The 9,216-nt window shown below is 32.4% G+C and overlaps 1 pseudogene; it reads left to right on the top strand.

The window, feature by feature from the left end:
- Positions 1–4,219: 4,219 nt before the first annotated feature.
- LOC111178501 (GTP-binding nuclear protein Ran pseudogene) lies at positions 4,220–5,210 on the top strand (annotated as a pseudogene).
- Positions 5,211–9,216: the final 4,006 nt, after the last annotated feature.

Genomic DNA, 9,216 nt, shown 5'->3' with positions numbered 1-9,216 from the left:
GGAAATACAGCATACCCAAACCTATGGGATGCTGCAAAAGCAGTTCTGAGAGGGAAGTTAGTAGTGATAAATACATTTATTAAGAAATTAGAAAAGTGTCAAATAAACAACATAACTTTATACCTCCTCAAGGAACTAGAAAAAGAACAAACTAAGCCCAATTGTGGTAAAAAAAGGAAATAACAAAGATCAGAGCAGAAATAAGTGAAATTTGGACCAAAAAAAATCACTGAAACTAAGAGCTTGTTTCTTGTAAAGATAAAACTGACAAAACTTTAAGTAGAATAGCTAAGAAAAAAAAGAGAAAACTGTAATAAATAAAATGAGAAATGAAAGAGAAAACATTACAACTGATAGGACAGAAATGTACAGGATCATAAGAGACTACTATGAACAATTCTACACCAAAAAAATTTGGAAAAGTTAGAAGGAATAGATGAATTTTTAGAAATATACAATCACCCAAGACTGAATCAGGAAGAGACAGAAAATCTGAACAGACCAGTAACGAATAAGGAGATTGAATCACTAATCAAAAACTTCCCAACACAGAAAAGCCCAGGATCAGATGGCTTCACTGGTGAATTCTACCAAACATTTAAAGAAGAATTAATGCCAGTCCATCTCAAGCTGTTCCAAAAAATTAACAAGGAGGAAATACATCCAGACACATTTTATGAGGCCAGCATTATCTCAACATCAAAGCCAGATAAGGACACTACTGGAAAAGAAAACTGTAAACCAATATATGTGATTGCTCCATATTTTAACCTCATTAATGCCATATAAAAAAATCACCTTTCTTCCATTTCTTGTCAACTCAGCATAGACAGATTTGTAATTTTTAATGAATTATTAAGAATATAAATGTTTATTTTACATACATTGATTATCAGTGTAATTTATTATTTTATATATTTATTCACCTTTTTCAATCCCTTTTTCTGTGGCTTGTCAGTTTTACTTTTTAGAACTTGGTATATTTGTATTTTTTATCTGCTCAGTTTTTCTATATTATCTGAATACTAATGATTTTTTTTTAACTTTTATCAAGATTTAATTGATATCTAAAGAAACGCACATATTTAATGTGTACGATTTAACGAGTTGGGCATTTGCAAACACCATGATGCCACAACACAATCAAGTTAATAAACATACTCATCACCTCCAAAAGTTTTCTGTGTCCTTCTTTTTTCTTTTTCTGTTTAGTAAGAATACTTAACATGAGACCTGCCCTCTTAACAACTACTGAAGTACACAATGCTTTATTGTTAACTATAGACATTATGTTATACAGCAAACACATAGAATTTATTCATCTACCATAACTGAAACTATATATCCATTGAATAACAACTCATTTCCCTTACCACCCAAGCCCTGGTTACCACTACTGTATTTTATCCTTTTATGAGTTTGATTAGCAAGTGGAATCATGCAGTACTTGTCCATGATAATATCTCATTGTGGTTTTGATTTGAATATCCTTAATGATTAGTGATGTTGAACATCTTTTTATATTTTCATATACCTGTTGGCCATTTGCATGTCTTTGGAGATATGTCTCTTCCAAAGTCCTTTGCTCAATTGTTTGTTATGTTATAGTAAAGTTAATTAAGCTTTAAATAAAAATGCAGATTTACTAGGCTATGTTAAAATATTTCTTAGGTTCAAATTTTAAATTTACTGTCTAAACTAATACATTTGTTGGATTAAAATGCATATCGTTTCCTGATTGATGTCTTTAAGACTAAACAGATATTTTGCTTGGTGAATGTACTAAATAACAAAATCAATTTTCTCAGTGAATGTCTGAAAAAAATATACACAGCTTAGAATTAATATTTAAATAAAGCATTCATGTACCACCCCCCACAATTATTTATAGAGCAAAAGCTGTTTAATCTTCAATTTGCAAATAAGATATTCATTTTTAAAAGAATGCATACCCCTTTTAAGTAAATTGCTCTTTAAAAAAAAAAATCATCTAGGCTCACTCTAACATGGTGCAATTAACGCTTCCTGTCCTGAATCTCAATCACTTGCTAACACTATTTGCAATCCCTGGATCAGTACTTCCTGAACCAGTTGTATTGCCTCTGTGTACATGTTCACAGTGTAATACCATTAATAACATTCTGATCACTTTCACTTCTTTCCATCTCAAACATGCTGGAATTCATAGTATGAACATATTCTATGTTATTTTACATGGGAATCAGAGAGTAAAAAACATCCATCCAAGAAATCAGTAGAAATCTTCTATAACGTCTGCTAACACATATATATGAAATCTAAAAAAAAAAAAAGAAGGTTCTGAAGAACCTACAGGCAGGACAGGAATAAAAACGCATATGTAGAGAATGGATTTGAGGACAACGGGGAGTTGGAAGGGTAAGCTGGGATGAAGTGAGAGAGTGGCATGGACATATATACACTACCAAATGTAAAATAGATAGCTAGTGGGAAGCATCCGCATAGCACAGAGAGATCAGCTCAGTGCTTTGTGACCACCTTGAGGGGTGGGATAGGTAGGGTGGGAGGGAGATGCAAGAGAGAGGGCATATGGGGATGTATGTATACCTATAGCTGATTCACTTTGTTATATAGCAGAAACTAACACGCCATTGTAAAGCAATTATACTCCAATAAAGATGTTAAAAAATAATAATAAATAAATAAATAATATGAGTTAAAGAAAAAGATTAAAAAATGTGTTCTATCATTTCAGACTGAACAATAACCATTCTTGCTATGCCCATTCATTTTAATATAATAATAATGAATAGTGTAAAGCATAAAGAAACCTATTAGGCATCACATGCTTATAATATGTATGAACTATTTCCAAAAAGCCTTTAAGAATGTTCATTTTGTTAAAATTATCCTCATTTTGTAGATAAAATAACATTTGGCGATATCTTGTAAGCCTTGGTCCTATTTCGATTTATTATAAACTAGATCAGGACTGATTTGGACCATAATAAATAGTGATTGTTTCAGACAGCAATAAATAGTGATTGAGATATTATCAATATCTCTGTATCAATGGTCCTATAGAATACAGTATACCTAGAGTATTACAGAAAGATAAGATTACTTAATTGTATCCATTTATTTTACATTTTTATTTGAATGATTTTTTCTGTATTAGAGGAAATTGAACAATAAAAAATGCATCCTTGTGATAATCTATAATTTGCAAGAAGGGTTTGGACACTTCATAAGTACAGTGCCATTCAAAGAGAATTATATTTGAGAAATTAAATTCAAAGTTTAACAAAGATTGGTATCTGCCACTCATTACAGGGTTAAATATTTTTTCTTTGCAAAAAAAGAGCTCCTTGGAATCCTTCATTCAATTTAAATTATTTAATCAAATAAGACAATGTACAGTGTTAGTCAAATGAGAAAATTCTAAGAAGGTTTTCCCAGTGAGGATGTACCCATGGTCATATTGATAGAGTTAATGAGATTTGGATACTTGGGTATAAAAACCTCTTATTAAGGGGGAAAAAATGTGTTACATCTCTGAAAGATTTTGGTATACATTTGACAAAACCAGTGGCTGTAATAGATAAAAAGCCTAATTCTCCATTTTACATTATTGTTTGTTCTGAGTAGTTTGTAGTTTGTAAAATATGTGCATGCATGCGCACATGTGCATGCACGTATGCTCACACCACACACACACACACACACACACACACACACACACACACCTACCCAGGGAACACTTTCATATTTAGAGTGATATTACTGAGATCCAATTTGTAATAACAAGCATTATGTAAGTCACGTAGAAAATTAAGTAAATTACTCAAGGTCATAGATATCTAGGTTTAGAACCTAGGTTTCTTTTCTTTGTTTATATACTATTTGTTGTTTGTGTTAGATAAATGCTGTTTACTTGGAGTTCACATTTTCATTTAGATATTTTTCTCCTTTTTGGATATTAAAATATTCACTACATTCGAATATATAAAATTAATATAACAATGAAAATATAACCTGACAAATAAATATTTGTCTCTTTTTAATGTATGATACCAGTGCCTGTCTATGACTGAAAAGATGAAATAACATAACATATAGCCACAGATTTGAAAGGTAAGAAAATCATGTAAAATAATATGATGTGCAAATTTGGACAAATGCATTTTAAAAACTAAGCAAATGGAGCCCTCAGTCAGACGAGTGCAGAGACGCTTCTGGAAGTAGCATCACCATGGCTGCCCAAGTAGAACCCCAAGTTCAGTTCAAACTGGTATTGATTGGGGATGGTGGTACTGGTAAAACTACATTTGTGAGATGTCATCTGACTGGTGAATTTTAGAAGTATGTAGCTACCTTGGGTGTTGAGGTCCATCCCCTTGTGTTCCATACCAGCAGATGACCTGTTAAGTTCAATGTATGGGATACAGCTGGTCAGGAGAAATTTGGTGGATTGAGAGATGGCTATTATATCCAAGCTCAGTGTGCCATTGTAATGTTTGATGTAACATCGAGAGTTACTTACAAGAACGTGCATAACTGGCATAGAGACCTGGCATAGAGATCACATCCCCATTGTGTTGTGTGGCAACAAAGTGGATATTAAGGACAGAAAGGTTAAGGCAAAGTCAATTGTCTTCCACCGAAAGAAGAATCATCAGTACTATGACATTTCTGCCAAAAGTAACTACAACTTTGAAAAGCTTCCTCTGGCTTGCTAGAAAACTGATCGGAGACCCTAACTTGGAGTTTGTCGCCATGCCTGCTTTTGCCCCACCAGAGGTGGTCATGGACCCAGCGTTGGCAGCGCAGTACAAGCACGATCTAGAGGTTGCTCAGACAACTGCCCTCCTGGATGAAGATGATGACCTGTGAGAAAGTGAAGCTGGAGCCCAGCGTCAGAAGTCTAGTTTTATAGGCAACTGACCTGTGATGTCAGTGGTACAGCGTGTTTGCCTCTTTATTATATAGCTAAGCAGAGCATGTGCTTAATCTTTGGGATGCTAAAAGAGATGAATGGGCTTCGGAGTGAATGTGGCAATTAAAAAAAAAAAAACCTTCATTTTTTTGTACCTGCATATTTATGTATTTTGGAACACAGTTATTTCCTCCTTGAGTTTCAAATATAAAACTGCTACAGTCACATCACAATATTCAGTGGTGGAATCTTGTTTGTTACTGTCATTCCCATTTCTTTCCAGTTAGAATCAGAATAAAGTTGTATTTCAAATATCTAAAAAAAAAAATTAAGTAAATAGGTGTTTTTATAGTGAAGCATAAATTAACAAAATTGACAAGGAACAGTTTCGATTTTATTTAAAATGTTCCATAACATAGAAAATATAAAAAATCTTATCCAATCATCTTACCAGGTTATCATAACAGCACAAAAACATTATAAATTTTATTTTGAAGAAATGACAAAATATAAATAAAATATTAGAAAATCAAGCCATTCAGTAGTACTTAAATCAAAATGAATCAGGACAAACAGGGTTTATTCCACGAAAGTAGGGTAATCTATCATTAGAAAAATCTATCAGCATTATTTATTATTTTTTCTGTGTCTTAGAAAAATTTTGACTTGTTCAATAAACACTTGGAGAGTTATAAAAGTAAATGAGATATAATCCCAGTTTAGGTTAAAAGTGAAAGATATAAATATGCATTGATATAGAGAAAATTAACTAGGTTTTATTTATAAAAGATTAAAGCATTTTGAAATGTAAGTGAAAATCAGAAGTATCAATGTAAACTCAGGACCAAAAAGAAGAAAATGTTATATGTGTTGTCAAAATGTGAATGATGGAAGTTTTATATTTGTCCTCTCAAACTATTTTCTATGAGTCCCGAGATTTTTTAAAATTTAAATATGAGCTCACAGATTTTTATCCTCAACATTATTTCTAAATTAAAAAAAAATTACAAACTGTTTCAGAGAAGCTACTTCCATGCTGTTGCAAGAAATTTCCTTCTGCGATAACATCCTTCCATTAACCATTTTTATTCCGAGATCATAAATAATGAGGGGAGAGTTGAGTGTAAGTTTAAAAACGGATTTGTGGAGGGCTTCCCTGGTGGCGCAGTGGTTGAGAGTCCACCTGCTGATGCAGGGGACATGGGTTCGTGCCCCGGTCCGGGAAGATCCCACATGCCGCGGAGCGGCTGGGCCCGTGAGCCATGACCGCTGAGCCTGCGCGTCCAGAGCCTGTGCTCCGCAATGAGAGAGGCCACAACAGTGAGAGGCCCGCGTACCGCAAAAAAAAAAAAAAAAACGGCTGTGTGGATTCATGTCTGATTTACTGAAGGAAGAGAGCCAAAATAGTGGCTAATTGTAACCCTCAACAAAAGGTAGTGAGCTTGGTTATTTCGTAGGCAAGAGTCCCTTCATCTCTCTTTTTGGAAAATTGAAAATGTGTCTCTGCCCTTAGTTTACTCCGGAGAGCTATAATCCCACCACTAAAGCGTTCTACGCTCAAGGTGGGTTTTACTTGCCACTATGCTTAGAGCATCACTTCCCTCTGCATTAATTCTGTACCTCCCACAAGCCAAAGTTTCATCCCTATTATTTTTGTGCAATTTTAATATCCCCCAAGGCAACTTCCAGAAAACCTGTGCTGTTTGCCTGATCTGCCCCAGTTATTTCCCAAGATGCCAATTACTGTTTTTGTTAGTACTCTGTTTACATAGCTTCGTATGATTTAGCCGGTGCCATTTTCTCCATAAGCCCTGTGATTGTTAGTGGTGATTTTACAGAATGCAAGATCTTTCAGGAACGTGTGCATTATATTCAAACAGATATGCCTGCACTGAAGATAGTGCCAGAACACTTTGTTCCAGAAAGCAAAAAGGCTTTCAAAAATAGAAGTATCTAAATGTTAAAGGAGTTAATGTTAATAGGAAGCCTATTGACTAGGCAGTGGTAATGGACAGCAAGAAAGAATAAAAATTCAAATTATTGGTTTTATATATTATTATTATATAATAGTAACCATTATTGGTTTATATATATATATATATATGATTATTCCATAATATTAAGCATTTGTCTGTATAAAAACTGTGGTTTACTAATTTTTTCCCACTCAAAAATACAGAAGGATAAATAAAGGGAACTGTGAATAAGCCAAACTATTCTGGTAAAAGTAGGACATACACTAGAAACAGAAATGCTTATCAGTTCCAGTTTTTACAGAATGGTCAGGTAGAAAGCATTCCCCAAATCTGATGAAGGATAGTAGCTTGATCTACTGCTTAGAGAAAACCAGACTGCATACCCAATCTCTAAATTCCTAGGATATATAAACTCTGGACCACCCTGTAAAATATAGTATGTGATTCCACTTGATGTTTCTAAATATTTAAGGAACATGGGAGATAAAATTAAACTTGGTAGACATGGTTACACACCGAAAAAGCTTCAGATTACAAGGAAATGCACAAGTTTAGAGGGTTATGTGACTTAGAAAATTAATATGATGTTTAAAAGTGGCCTAGAACAATGTTTAAATAAAGATTATTGAGACACCTTAGTAGGTACAATCAGGCCTCATAGTTGAATTAGAAGTCAATTGTTGACAAATCACAACCCATAACCTAGGCAGAGATAGTATGCTATTTTATTTCTAGTTCTGAGATTATGATTCTATCCTTGAAAAGTATGGGAAAAAGTATGAAGAAAATGAGAAAATGAATAAATTACATAATGCAATTCCTTTAAATAGTATAGGAGAAGAAATAAACTTTTATAGTTATTTAATGATTTCTGTATTGTTATAGTATTTGAAGCACTTAGAAGTAGTCAACAAAATGATTTGTTTAAATAGTAAAATTAGTATAAGGAAATATGAAATTACTTTTCAAGATAACTATTATTATAAAAGTAAAAAGAGATATATCATGTGTGTTTTTTAAGATCTTTAGAATAAATGTAATTACAATTAATAATTTAAACATTAAACAAACTAAAAACATTAGTAACTATCTTTCTGCAACAAAATCCTCTTGGATAGGAAAATCATTTAACAGTACTTACACAATTTTCAGTTGCATTTATCTGTTTATATTACTGCTTTTTCTTTCTTCCTAGTGTTACCTTTTTCCTGTTTACTATTGGGTATTTCTGACCTACAGTAGACACATCGATAAATATTTTTCAAGTAAAAGAAAGAAAGGAATTAAAGAAGAGAAACCAAGAAATTATTGAACTTTATTCCATACTTTCTTAGCATTGGATAAAATGTCTATAGACTTAAATTTAAAAAAAAAATCTCAGTAAAACAAATTGAAAAATAAACAAAGATATTGATGAGCCAGAATTTAAAATGTAGGGATAGATATATGCATGTATGGGCATATGATTCATGAAAAGCTTGCCATTTCAAGTAATTAAACAGCCTTGAAATAGTTGTTTATCCATATTGAAAGATGAAGCTTGGTCCTGACCTCAAACCACCATAAATGTGTTTCAAATGGATTAAAAAGCTGCAATCAAAAAATGAAAAAAAAACCTTCAAAAATACAATTGAGCATATGGAAGAGTATATTTACAGTGGCTTGTTTTTACAACTAATTTTTAATCAATGAAAAGATCCAGATGTGAAGACAAAAACTGACAGATTTTACTATATGGATTTGTTTGTGTATGTCTGTTTATATTTGAAGACACCATAGAGGATGTACAAATATAAGATTGAGAGAAAGTATCCCTTATAATAAGAGATTTGTGTTCCTAGAGTTTCTACAAACTAATAAAAAAGTATGAGAAGAGGGTATAAACAAATAACGACAGAAGATAAAGACAAATGACCAGAAATATTGTTTATGTCACTAACAAACATATTAAAATTAATATATTGTTATATTTTTTATGTATCAGTTTACAAAAGGTAAATTATTAAGAACATTTAGTAATAAATGAGAGTGTAAAGAAAACATTATTCTCATGTACTGCAAGTAGATGTAAAAATTCATGGTCATTTTAGAAAATATACTTCTATTTATAAAAATTAAACATACATCACTGTTCTTCCTGAGTACCACTAAACAGAGTGACTTATACCATAGGCCACATTTAAACCTAGTTGTGAATTTAATAACAAAGATACTTTGGAATAGAAGTTAATTTTTTCCCTGATACTCTATCTGATGATTATCTTTACGACACTTAAAATTCACCAAGTACTATGTAGTTTCACAGATTCATGTCTTTATCTTTGA

The sequence above is a fragment of the Delphinapterus leucas genome, chromosome 3 (genome assembly GCF_059928025.1).
Source record: "Delphinapterus leucas isolate spDelLeu-1000000601 "Yukka" chromosome 3, BTC_Dleu_Yukka2, whole genome shotgun sequence".
Classification (NCBI taxonomy): domain Eukaryota; kingdom Metazoa; phylum Chordata; class Mammalia; order Artiodactyla; family Monodontidae; genus Delphinapterus; species Delphinapterus leucas.
The sequence above is the reverse complement of the archived record's forward strand: the minus strand, read 5'-3'. Positions and strand labels throughout refer to the sequence as shown.